Here is a 14,001-nt window from a genome sequence, read left to right as displayed (position 1 = left end):
TTGAATAGGATAATTGTTAGAGAGAGAAGAATGATTTATTAATTTATAACTTGGTTAATAAATTAATTAGAAATCAAAATAAATGATTTATTAATTTATTATGAAAATAATATATTAATTAGAAATCATATTGTTTAATTAATATTTAATTAGAAATTAATTTGGAATTAAATTTAGGATTAAATGAATTAATTGAAACTGTAGGGACTAAAGGTGAAAATGTTCAATAGTTGAGCATTGGGTAATTCTAGAACCTCCCAATAGTAGGGGGAACGAATTATAGATGCTCCTAGGGTTTCCTTGGGCTTTAAGGGTGCCTTAGATGCCTTAAGGGGGAAGTTAAGGGACTAGGGTTATCTTGGATACACCTGCCTTATCCAATACCTTCCTAACACCTATATAAACCCTCCTTAGGTTTAAATTTCGGCTATGAATCCTCGAAGAGCCTAAGGGCCGAAATTTCTCTTTCATTACACTCTCAATAGTATTCCTTGGTTGCTTGAGTTTGTTTGTAAACCATTAGAGTATAGCGCTTGCTACCAAAGGTCTCTCAAGCAAGGGTTCAAGATTGTTTACAATAACAATCTTAAAAGGTATGTTTCATAACCCTTTACTATGTGAATTCCGATTATACACTAGGGATCTAGGTTTTATACTTAGTCGCTCATGATTGTATGTTCAATTAGAGAAAACGTAGATCTTCAATTAGGGTTGCATGCACACATAGGATTGTATGTTTTGCTCAAAACCCATCAGTGGTATCAGAGCCTAGGTTTATTTTTCTATTGAATTTATACTACTATGAACTTAAACAAGGATGAGAAAACATAATCGTCATTCCATTCTTCGAACTCGACGTGTTGGACTACAACTCGGCGAGTTGGTCCTCCAACTCGACAGGTTTGTGTGTCAGATTCTGATTTCAGATTTTCTTGCATAACTTGATTTATCTGGTTAATATTTGGTAATTATCATTTATTAAATCTTCCATAATTCAATTTTTGGTAATATTAGATAATTAAATATTACTTAAATGTTAGGAGATAATTATGAATTGGATAATGTTGATTTTATTAGATTATAATTACCCTTATGGATACGATTAATACTTTAATTAATTGTTTAATTAAAGGTTAATTAATATATCCATAATTGGTTACTAAATAATTAATTTGATTATTAAATAAAGTTAATTTTAGGGATGTTTGAAATTTAAATTAAAAGACTTAATTTTTGAAATTTAAAATGTAAACCCTAAATTACATTCTTATGGATTTTCTTAATAATTTAATTAAATGATTAATTAAAGGATAATCAATAAATCCATATATGTTTTAAATTTAATTAAATTAAAAGTTGAATTTATTAAAAGATTAAACCCTTGAAATTTTAAAATGTTTAAAATTCACCTTATACTATATATATTATTAATAGTTTAATATATATTATACGTATAAGAAAAGTCAGTCGAATCGCTAGTACACCTCATTTACGAAGGCATACTATAAAGGGAGTTTAAGGAAGCGCCTGTAAAATGACCGCCAATTGGTATCCATTCTTACCCACCGCTCTCTTGTTTGGTGGAGGGTTATTAGCCGAACGGGTTCGATAGGACAATTAATCCTTATTAAAAGTATAATGATAAAGTAACTTAACCATTTTCTGAAATCACATTGTTATTTACTTTAGGAAAAATGTGAATTTGATGCTAACCCATGAAATTGCACATTGCACCTTATTGGTCGTTAGTGGAGCTTGTGTGGTTAACCGGCAAACTATTATGGGACTAATATTGTTGGCAATGGGTGTCTCGTAAATTATCATTGAATTAACGGAGCGCGTGTGGTTAATCGACATGTTAATTTCAAATGATAAATGACATCGAGAGTACCACGCAAATTTGCATGGTTATTCACATCTTGTTTGTGATCCTCGACATCCCAGTCACAAACTGAGAGCATAATCGAGATTAAACATGCCATTGAATAGTTCAACGAATCTCAAAAGATCTAGGAGTTTCATAAGATTGAAACTGGTAAATGCTTTACCTACTTAAAGTAGATTCGAATTTGATTATGGAATCCCTCTTCAAAATTCGAATCGAAAACATGGATCCTAGCCTTAATTTAATTTTTTGGGTTAATAATTAAGGATTAAAATCAACTAACTTGAATTCTATTTTCTCCCTTTTATAGATGTCGAGTCAAGACAACCTTGGTCTTCCTCGTCCTTCTGGAAATGTTTTTCCTTCTGCAGATGATCTTCCACATGTTGATCAAGGTGAAAGAATGTTCCCTTCTTCAAGCAATGGTGGAACTGGAAATCATGCTTGTCCAACTATTCCTCTACCTCCTCTAGTGACTCTCCCTAAGTACGAAGTCACTTAAGCCCTATTCGCTAGTAAACTTCAAAATGGAATGTCTGTGTGTGCACATGTTCTGAAAATGAAATTGCCCATTGACAGATTGGGAAAGTTAGGTCACATTTTTGATGGGTTTTGAGCATAACTACAACCTATGTGACCATGCAACCCTAATTGCTTTGGATCTAGGTTTTTCACTAGTTAAACATCAAAATTGAATACCAAAGCAAAACCCAAGATCTAGCAGAAATCTACATATAATTAGGGTTTAGGAGTTTACCTCACTTGTTATGTAGCAATAACAAGAACAATTGAAGATCCTTGACTCTTGAAAGCTTAGTGCCTCAAATGTTGCACCTCTAATGGCTCACAAACACCGCTAGCAAGAGGATGAGAGGAGAGAGAGAGAGAGAGAGAGAGAGAGAGGAGGGAATGGTTCTTAGAAATCGACTCCACTAGGGTTCGTAGGCATAGTGCCGAAAATCTAAGGGATGGGGTCTTTATATAGCTGTGGGCTGCTAGGGTTTCCATGAGGATGCACTAATTTCCTGCTTAAGACTTAAGCCGCCCATGAACTCCTCATCTAAAGGCCTTGGAAGAAACCTATAGGGTCTCCCTATACTTTTTCGTCTACTCCCTTCTAAGGAGTCCAATAGCCCAATTTCACAACCATCAATGATTTTCAAAACAACCCATGTTCCTTTAATCAGTTCCTTTAGTCCCAACATTAATTCCAAATTAATTTTTGATTAAATACCAATTAAATAACATGATTTCTAATTAAAATATTATATTCACAACACATTAATAAATCAATTAATTATTCTAAATAATAAATTCAACCTCTCTATCCAAAAGTCATCATGTCGAGTTGCTAGAGTGAAGACAACCCAAAAGGACCATGCTACTATCAAATCAAGTACATACCAATTATAGTTATGGGCTTAGACACCTAATCCAACAGTCTCCCACTTGGTTAAGTGTAATAACTGTGATTGCAGGTATGACTTCAAAATCTAACCACCAATCATAGCTTTCAAAAGCCGTTGTCAAATTCTGACCTAGTCAATTATGTGTGCGTAGATAAGGGATCAAATATTCCTCCATTATACAAGATATCGTATGGACATGAGACATGGATTATAATCATTCTCTTTGTCCAAGGTTTGTTTCTCGATTTCTGATTTATGACGAGTGATATCAGACTACTAACTGAACACATCAATTTAGTCCAGGCTTGGCCAAGCGCTTTAGATGTCATCATCAAATCATCGAGGGGCCTACATATATTGCTTTGTCATTTTAGGGAAAAAGCAATGGATAAACTTCGACTCATATAATTATACTATTCACTCATCAAATCACGCACAACAATCCGTTTTATAACACCAAGTTACTGACGCGTTTACATATTATAAATGCACAACTGACTCGTAAACAACAACTCGTATGTCTCCATTTCAAGAATATAAGATATTATCGTCTCAAAATTACTCGTGATAAAATCCATGAAGTAATTCTTTGAGCGTGGGTTAATCTAATACTCAAATATCCATTTCAAAAGTACTCGTGAATGTTGCAGCAAAACATTGCTATGTCTAAACCCTTAGACAATCTACAACCCAATTCACGGCAGTCTTAATTCACTACTTACTTCTTAAGTATGATCGACTGTGGATGTTTTGAATAATCCAATTATTCGGTAAGTAAAACATGACAAGTGAAACATAATAACAACCTAATTAACTATGGTCTCAAAACTATTAAATATAAATAAAACACTTATTATTTAATCACCATGTTAATTAGAATTAATTAATTTTATAATGCTTCGATTAATCAACCAAAAACTTGAATTAAACATCAGCCATGTCATGTTATTCCAATGATGCTCATTTCACAATTTCAAATTCTTATTAGAACTAGTAATAATTCCAAATTCTTTTCATCGCTAAATGTGTTATAATCTAACCTTGCATGCAATATCCTTTTGTGATGACGTGGCCTAAAAGTCACAAAGACTTCGCCGACGATGTCACTAAATACTCCAATGAAACTTTTTTACTTAAAACAATTTCATGTTAATGAAGTATCGAATTCAAGGTAACTCCTTGAACACCTTCTGTGCATTAAGGTTTCTAACTCACATTTAGATTCTAATCACCAACTCCCATTATGGAAACTTTTCCGTACTTCCATATGACTATCAATTCTGATCAAGAATTATACCAATCTGAAACATGTCAGTATGGTTCGTCCGAATGTAATACTTCCAACTGTCCACAAGCAACCAATCTTCAGGGAACTTCAAATTGTCCTTTAATAGTTGTTCAACAACTCTAGTCATATTCAGTTCCAGTCCTTTTCTCTTCTTAATACCCTAGGCATTTGGAAAAATTAGAACAAGCAAATACTATAGCATATGTGATCAACCCAATATCTGAAGCATATGGGATTCGATACATAATGTCTTACATAAAGACATGATACTTCATCAGTCTGTTGCTATAATACTTCCATATATAGAATTTCCTATGTAGAATCATTTCAACACGATATTCACATACATTCATGACTAAGTTCCATTAAATCCTTTAATCTAAACTTTTAGATTTGGAATGAAGTATAACTACCTTCTCCCCTAAATCCTTTTACAGCAAAACAATTCCCAAATATAGCAATTTGCAATTTGCAAATTGAAAACTTTATTTCCTATAAATAGCATTGTTGTAACACCGTAATTTTTCAAACATATTTTCATTTTAAAGCCACATACTTTTCATAACATATTGTATAGAAACTCGTTTATTCATATTACAAGCACAACTCCATTAATTATCCAGGATCCTCAAAATATAACTCTTTCTCTGGTGTATACAATCAAGCCGGTGCCGTCTCGCGATCCTGAGAAACCTGAAATATATAACACATAACATGGTAAGCACAAAGCTTAGTTCCCCATAATACCACATATAACACATATTAGCCACTCGAGGCTGTAACTCTGTGGGCCCATTGGCCCTAACTCTGTTAACCGTCTCCGGTCCTAACTTTGTAAACTCTGGAATACACACACAACATAAATCACATAGAAATAATGCAGTGAAACACATCACATACATAGCATACAAGATACTCTGTCACATAACTCTACTTACCACTCAAGGTAAAGTATAATGAGAAGAGTCACCTCGCATGATGTCGGATACCCTCTCGTGCTCGATAACCCGACCTAGCCTCCTCCTATCAAAATGATAACATTTCTAATCAATAATTTTCTATTGAACTCACCTCTAAAGAATGGGTAGAAGACCATTCTACCCCTCCCTGACCTCTCTCGAATCAGCTTGACCAAAACCCCATGGTCAACTGAAGTCAGCTCTAGTCAACGGTCAAACTTTGACCAGACTCGTCGAGTGCACTCGAGTGACTCGGCGAGTCCATGCATGTCCTCTGAATCCTCAAAAAGCCTCACTCGACTCGTCGACTCCTTTCACTCGACGGGTTACCACTGGTCACGAATCACGGGGCAACCCGACTCGACTCGTCGAGTCCCTATATGGGCTAGGCGAGTTTCCTCCATGGCAACACTCAAAAGACTTTCTGAGGTTAAATCTATTTCTTTAACTTATAGATCTGACTTTCTTACACCCAATAATCATGTAAAGGTTCAATCTTTAAGCTCATGCAACACTCTTATGCCCTTATATGAAGAAATAACTCCTAAAATGGCAACCTAGATCAATAAACCCAAAGGGAATGCATACAGCTGGAAGATTGGCACTCTCTGGACCGCTTAAGGTCCAGATCTAAAGCTTATTCCACATTGGGACCTCGTATGCATCATATACTATCCAAGAAAGGGTAAAGAAAACCCTAGATTCAAGGATTTTACACAAAACAAAAGGAAGGGGCGAAATACTACCTCAAAATGGAGATCCTTGCTTAGATGTCTTAGAATAACAACCTCCATTGGTCCTTCAAGTTGAATCCCTTAACTTCATTTGAAAAACCGCACCAAAATTACTTGATTTCATCACAAGAACTCTTCCTTGGCTCCAATGGCGATTTAGGGTTTCTTATAGGAGATATGAGGCGCACCCAAGGTCATAAGTTCCTTTAAATAGGCTCCAACCCCGGAACTTAGGGTTTTCTCTGCCCAGTACCTACTCGCTGAGTCCATTCTCGAACTCATCGAATCCGCTCGTTAAATCCACACGACAATCTCTACTCGAATCGGCGAGTTGGTACTTCAACTCGTCGAGTCCCTCCTCAAATCTCAAGATTAACATACACAATAATGTCCCTGTAAATCCGGTTGTTACAATTGCCAACTTGCAATACTTAGCATAACTACTATGCTCCCACCAGCACAACAAATATGCTTACTCTTGCATACCAATTATGCTCCCACTAGCTTTAACATGTACCCAGAAATCAACTGGACTTCTAGAAATCAATGCTCTTAACTTCTCACTAAAGTTCAGATTTTTGATATGTGATGCTTTGATAAGTCTTCGTCTAGACTTCTCAAGCTTATACACCTTTCATTAGATAGCATGCGTGTGTGTTTAAGCCCTTTCAAAACTTATAGCAATAATTCATGAATGTTCAAACTATTTCTTGCCAATTCTCACAATTCGAACTATGAAAAGGGATGTTGTAATCATATTCGAATTTGAGAACACAATTATCACATTTGCTAATCCCAATGACATCAACTAGATTTAAAATCTACTAGCAAAATGTTTCCTCATAATCATTTTCATGAATTAGAGTGAAACATTTTTCCACTTAGATTTTATGGTGTATGTGTTCTTATCCATGCGAATTTATCAATTCCAAACCTACAATCATAAGATAAGGTTGAGGACAAACCAAAATCAATTTTTTTTTCCTTTCATGGACCGAACTTTTCTTATTCTTAATTTATTTCCTTCTGGTACCATAAGGGCCTACCAATGCTTCCAAGTTGTCAAGCAGCTCACTTCCATTGACTAATGTACTCTCACTGACCAATGCTTTTTCTATTGCAATCAAATGAGAACTTATAGAACTCACATGCATGGTCAACTTTACTGGAAGGTGCATAGAAATAAGACTGTGTCAACTTAACACGATAGGTAATCAACCTCAGGTCGTGCGCTAGTGTTAAATAAAAGGTTTACTCTTAATTGAATCTTGAAACTCTTCAAGACCAATAAGACTCACACTGACATCTTGACATATAAGTTTCTCTCTCAATGAACAATCCTTGACAAGCAAAAACTAATATTCAAAAGTTAGTATGAATTCTCGACAAGAAAACACTTCATGTAATTGGTCTTAGTTTATCTTTGTTTTAACCAAAAGATCACAACTATCAATTTCAAATGTGATAGAGTAAGAAAACGTTTATTCTCCACATTTCATGAGGTGTTATAAATCTACTTAGTTCGAGATAGGATTCAAAATTAATAGAGTGTGACTCTAAAACTTGATTTGGAAACGAAGTATGAATCATCGCTTGACTAAACTATACCAACAATTATCAAATCATTTTCTTAGTCAAAAACACTTTCACTAAGATGTACTAAGAGGATCAATTGTGATATAGTTTCATCATCATTAAGATGATAATAAAACATGATAATAAAGTACTCTCCTTTCCTTTCAGATTAGAGAAACATTTATCTTTCTACCTAATAGATTCTTCATATTCGTTCTGCCATCCTTTGAAACCTTTCATAGAATCAGAATTACACTTAATCTTATAAGTGTAACCATATTTACTGAAGCATCAGCAAATCATGATGAATATATTTATCATCTTTTGTGGTGGATCCGAATAGACCATATCAATGTGTACTAGATCCATAAATCATTCACTTTGACTCACACAAACATTTGATCAACGAATTAGTCTTAATCTTCCAATGATCAAGATTCTCATATTTCACACAATTCAAATTGTATGACTCCAAGTTTCTATCCAACTGAAACTTGGGTAATGAGAATTCCTTTTCATTTGGTTAATTATGACATTACCACAAATGATATAACAAGGAATTAAATCGATATTTAATATTGCTAATAATAGAAATATAACCACCAATTTTCATAAATGTCATTGCAAGGAAATGTAAAGTAAATAAGATAAAACCAAAAATTTAAGTTGTTGATAAAATGCGTAAAATTTATCCTTACAATGCAAACATATGAAAATTATGTATTTAGACATATTTCCTAAGAAAATTATTAATCTATCATAACTCCTCAGCAGCAGCTCAAAAATCTGATCCTCGAACCATGCGATTGAAATCTATCTCTCAGGATTAGATTCAGTTTAACCTTCTTCTTAAGCTTCTTTCTTTCTTTTAGATCATGCAAAACATCAAAATGTGACTATCACATCATGTAATATGAATCTATGAATAGGAATTTAACAGAGTTAGATAGTGGATGTACCTGAAGTAGAGTCATACAAATTGACTTTACTATCTCTGTGATCTTTCAGGTAGATAGGACAGCTTTGCATCCAATGTCCCTTCAATTGGCAATAGAAACATATGGACTCTTCAGCAATGGCACATGGGACTATCTCAGAATTAGACTTTCTCTTTACCATATGGTCAAATAGTTTGACCTTGGCCGATTCCTTTCCATTGGGAAGAGAAACCTTTTCTAGACTACCAATGTTGCCATCATCAATGTCCATGGAAACTTCGGAGATTGATCCTTCAAACACATTTGCTTGACCATTATACTTTAGCATTTATACTTCAGCAACAATTAGCAAATGTGTCAGATCAATAAGGGTCACGTCATTGTCAGTCATATAGTAGACTTTAACAAACTGACTATATGACTCAGGAAGTGAGTGAAGAACCAAGTAAACAACCAGCTCCTTTGGGAAAACGACACCCAACATTCCCAATCTATCAATGTGCGACTTTATGTTTAGAACATGTGCACACACAAAATTTCCATCCAGGTGTTTGCATGCCAAAACGACTTGAGGAACCTTGAACTTTTCAATTTGACGAAAACGTGGGTTGGGGAGAATCACTGGAGGAGGTGGAGGAAGTGTTGGAGAAGTATGACTTCTAGTTCCACCATTTGAAGAAGGGAAGATTCTTTCACCTTGATCAACTTGTGGAGATCATCTTCAGAAAGATAAGGAAAACTATTTCCAGAAGGATTAGGAAGACCATTGTTGTCTTGAATCGACATCTATAAAGGGAGAAAATTCAAGTTAGTTGATTTATTTAATCCTTAATTATTAACCCAAAATTTTAAATTAAGGCTAGGATCCATATTTTCGGCTCGAATTCTGAAGAGGTACGCCGTAATCAATTTCAAATCTATTTTAGGTAGGTAAGCAATTACCAGTTTCAATCAAATGAAACTCCTAGATCTTTTGAGATTCATTGAACTATTCAATGGCATGTGTAATCCTGATTATGCTCTCACTTTGTGATTGGGATGTCGAGGATCACAATCGAGATGTGAATAACCATGAAAATTAGCTTGGTACTCTCGATGTCATTTATCACCTAATCAATGTTCCGGTTAACCATATATGCTCCATTGATCAATGATAATTTACGAGACACCCATTTCAAACAATATTGGTCCCATATTAGTGTGTCGGTTAACCACACACGCTCCACTAACGACCAATAAGGTGCAATGTACAATTTCATGGGTTAGCGTCAAATTTACATTTTTCCTAAAGTAATTAAGAATGGGATTTTAGAAAAGGTTTAGTCACTTTATGTCATTATAATTTTAATGAGAGTTTAGTGTCCTATCCTACCCGTTCGTCTAACAATCCTCCACTAGTCAAAAGTGCGGTGGATAAGAATGGATACCCAATGGTGATTATTTTACAGGCGGCTTCCTTAAACACCCCTTATAAGACCAACTTCGTGAATGAGGCCTACTAATGGTAAGCCTGACTTTTCTTATATATATATATATATATATATATATATATATATATATATATATATATATATATATATATATATATATATATTAAACTTTTGATTCTATAATAGTATAATGGTATATTTTAAACTTTTAAAATACTAGGGTTCTTAAATTTAAGATTTCACAATTAAACTATTTATATAAATTTCAAATTGTAAAACCATAGGGTGTATTTTTAAAGCTATTAAAAAAAAAAATACTATATCGAATTTTAAATAATTAAATTAATAAATTAATTTTGTCTTTATCTAAAATTTGACCAAATCATTTATTTTGATATGGATATACCATTACCTTTTCAGAAAATTCAATTTTAAGCAGTTAAAACGAATTAAGGCAATTATCCTAATCAAATCAAGATATGAAAATCGAAAAATCAGGGATTTGACGAGTCAACTCGTCTTGTTCTGGGCAGTGAACTTGTCGAGTTGGACCATCTCGTCGAGTCCCATGAGGAACTCATTGAGTTCCATGAACAGATTGACGAATCTGTTCCCTCTTCCTTTGGACAATTCACATATGCATCAAATTTAATTGAAAAACATCCTAGGCTCTACTACCACTGATGGGTTTTAAGCATAACTATAACCTATGTGATCATGCCACCCTAATTTCTTTGGATCTAAGTTTTTCACTAGTTGAACATGAAAATTGAATAAAGAAAAACCCTAGATCTAGCATATATAAATCGAAATCTACATATAATTAGGTTTAAGAAGTTTACCTCACTTGTTATGTAGCAATAACAAGAACACATTGAAGATCCTTGACTCTTGAATGCTTAGTGCCTCAAATGTTGCACCTCTAATGGCTAACAAACACGACTGGCAAGAGGATGAGAAGAGAGAGAGTGGAGGGAATGGTTCTTAGAAATCGACTCCACTAGGGTTCTTAGGCATAGTGCCGAAAATCTAAGGGATGGGGTCTTTATATAGTTGTAGGCTGCTAGGGTTTCTAGGAGGAAACTCTAATTTCCTGCTTAAGGCTTAAGCAGCCCATGGACTCCTAATCTAGAGGCCCTGGACGAAACCTATAGGGCCCCCCTATAGTTTTTCGTCCACTCCCTTCCAAGGAATCCAATAGCCCAGTTTCACAAATATCAATGATTTGAAAAACAACCATGTTCCTTTAATCAGTTTCTTTAATCCTAAAATGAATTCCAAATTAATTTCTAAATAAATACTAATTATATAACATGATTTTAAATTAATATATTATTTTCATAATACAATAATAAATCAATTTATTATTTCAAATAATAAATTCAACCTCTCTCTCCAAAAGTCATCTTGTCAAGTTGCTAGAATGAAAGCAACCCAAAAGGACCATGCTACTGTCAAATCAAGTACGTGATGGGTTTTGAGCTCTCTAACAACCTTATGGTGCACATACAATCATAAATGCTTTTGATCTATTTTTTCTCTAATTATACATGCAATTTGATTTTCCAAAGGATTATCCTAACTAGCATACAAAGCATGGGTACTTGAATAACAAAAAACTAGTTAGATGAATTACCTTTTCTTGTAGCTTGTTAACTTGGACCTTTAAGAGCCTAGAACCCCAAATGTGATGCCTCAAATGCTTCACAAAACACCACCATCAATAGAGGACTTGAGAGAGAGTAACTTGCACAAATTGGGTCTTATGATCTTCCTTAAACCACTAATGTCGATTTTAGGAGCTTATGGGATTCTTTTATAATGTGGCAAAGTCTAGGGTTACATCCATGTAAACCCTAATGGACATGACCTTTCATATTACTTAGGCTCCATGGGTTAAACCTCCATGGACTATCCATGGACTTATAGCCCAACCTAAATAACCATTGGCCCACACTATAAGAATCATTGATTTGCCAAATCAGTCCCCATATATTTAATTAGCTTCTTTTGATCACCAAATTAATTCCAGAGTAATTTATGACCAATACTAATTAAATAATATGATTTCACATTAATATATTAGAACTTATTATATATTAATAAATCATAAATATCCTCTTTTCAAAAGTCTATCTGGTCAAATTGTTCTGGTGAAATGCAACCCAAATGGACCATGATACTCTCGGGTCAAGTACATACAAATTATAGTTATGAGCTTAGACACTAAATCCAACAGTCTCCCACTTGGATAAGTCTAATAACTATAGCTGCAAGTACGACTTAAAGCACCAACTAGCAATCGTAGCTCTTAAAAGCCTCTGTCAACATCTAACATGCCATTTATTTAAGGGATCATATAATCCTCTGTTCTTCAAGATATAAGCCGTAAAAATACATGGAACAATGTCATACTTATTGTCCAGTAGTTTGTTTCTCGATTTCCGATATGTTTGACATAGAACTTAATCGAACACATCAATTGAGTTCCGACCACGCCCGTCACATAAATCAAAACAAAATCATCGAGGGGCCCAATATATCGCTTTTAATCCTCCAAGGACTAAAAGGAACAGATAAACTTCGATATTATATGCTTGTACTAACTACTTGTTAAATCATAAACAATAGTGCGTTTTATGACATCAAGTTACTAAGGCGGTTTCACACTATCAATGTACAACCAACTCATAGTCAACAACTCATATATCTTGGTTTGAAGACTTATATGATATTATTATCTCACGATCACTCGAGATAAATTCCTTTAAGTGATACAAGTGAGCATGAGTTTAACCCAATACTCAGACCTTATGAGCACTCATGAATGTTGTAGAAAACTTTTCTATGTCTAATACACTTCAGACAATCTACAAGACAAATTCATGACAGTCTTGCCTCAATACCTACATGCAAAGTATGATCGACTGTGGACAGTTTGAATAATATGATTATTCTGGAAGTCAAAACATGCAAAATGAAACAATAGTAAATGATTGACACAAGATAGCAACATTACTTATAAATAAAAAACACCTTTTATTTAATCATCAAATTTCAATTACATTTCAACTATTATAAGTTTCGAAATAGCTGTCTAATCATTAAAACTAATATCGTCCTTCAGCCTGATGCGCCTCGCATGTTGTAAGTGCTTTAACCCTACTCAGTCCATTCGTGAGGGGATCTGCTGGGTTTTCCTCTGACGATAACCTCTATGATATGAGGAGTCATTCTTCTATTCGATGTCTTATGAAGTGATATTTTATGTCGATGTGTCTGGATCTGCCATGATCCCTTAGTTCCTTGGCTAAGGCTACCGCACTCTCGCTGTTACATAAAATCTCCATAGGCTCCTTTATAGCTGATACTATTGGATATAGTGTCTAAGTCCATAACTATATTTGGTATGTACTTGACCCGACCCGGCATGGTCCATTTGGGTTGCACTTCACCCGAACAATTTATGGATAATCTTTTGAGAATAGTATAAGTTATGATTTATTAATATATTATAAGTTCTAATATATTAATATAAGATCATATTATTTAATTAGTATTGATCTATAATTAATGTAGGATTAATTTAGAGAGCAAAAGTATTACTAATTAAACATGGGCTCTTATATTTATATAGTGTGGGCTATTGCTTATTTGAAATAGGCTAGGCTTGCTTGGAAAGTCCATGGATACTCCATGGAGCTTTAACCCATGGATCTCATGGAAATGAAGAGACATGGGTATTAGGGTTTACATGGATGTAACCCTAATCCAACACACTAT

The sequence above is a fragment of the Lactuca serriola genome, chromosome 4, assembly GCF_051521515.1.
Source record: "Lactuca serriola cultivar US96UC23 chromosome 4, Lser_US96UC23_V15, whole genome shotgun sequence".
Classification (NCBI taxonomy): domain Eukaryota; kingdom Viridiplantae; phylum Streptophyta; class Magnoliopsida; order Asterales; family Asteraceae; genus Lactuca; species Lactuca serriola.
Note: the sequence above shows the minus strand (reverse complement) of the source record.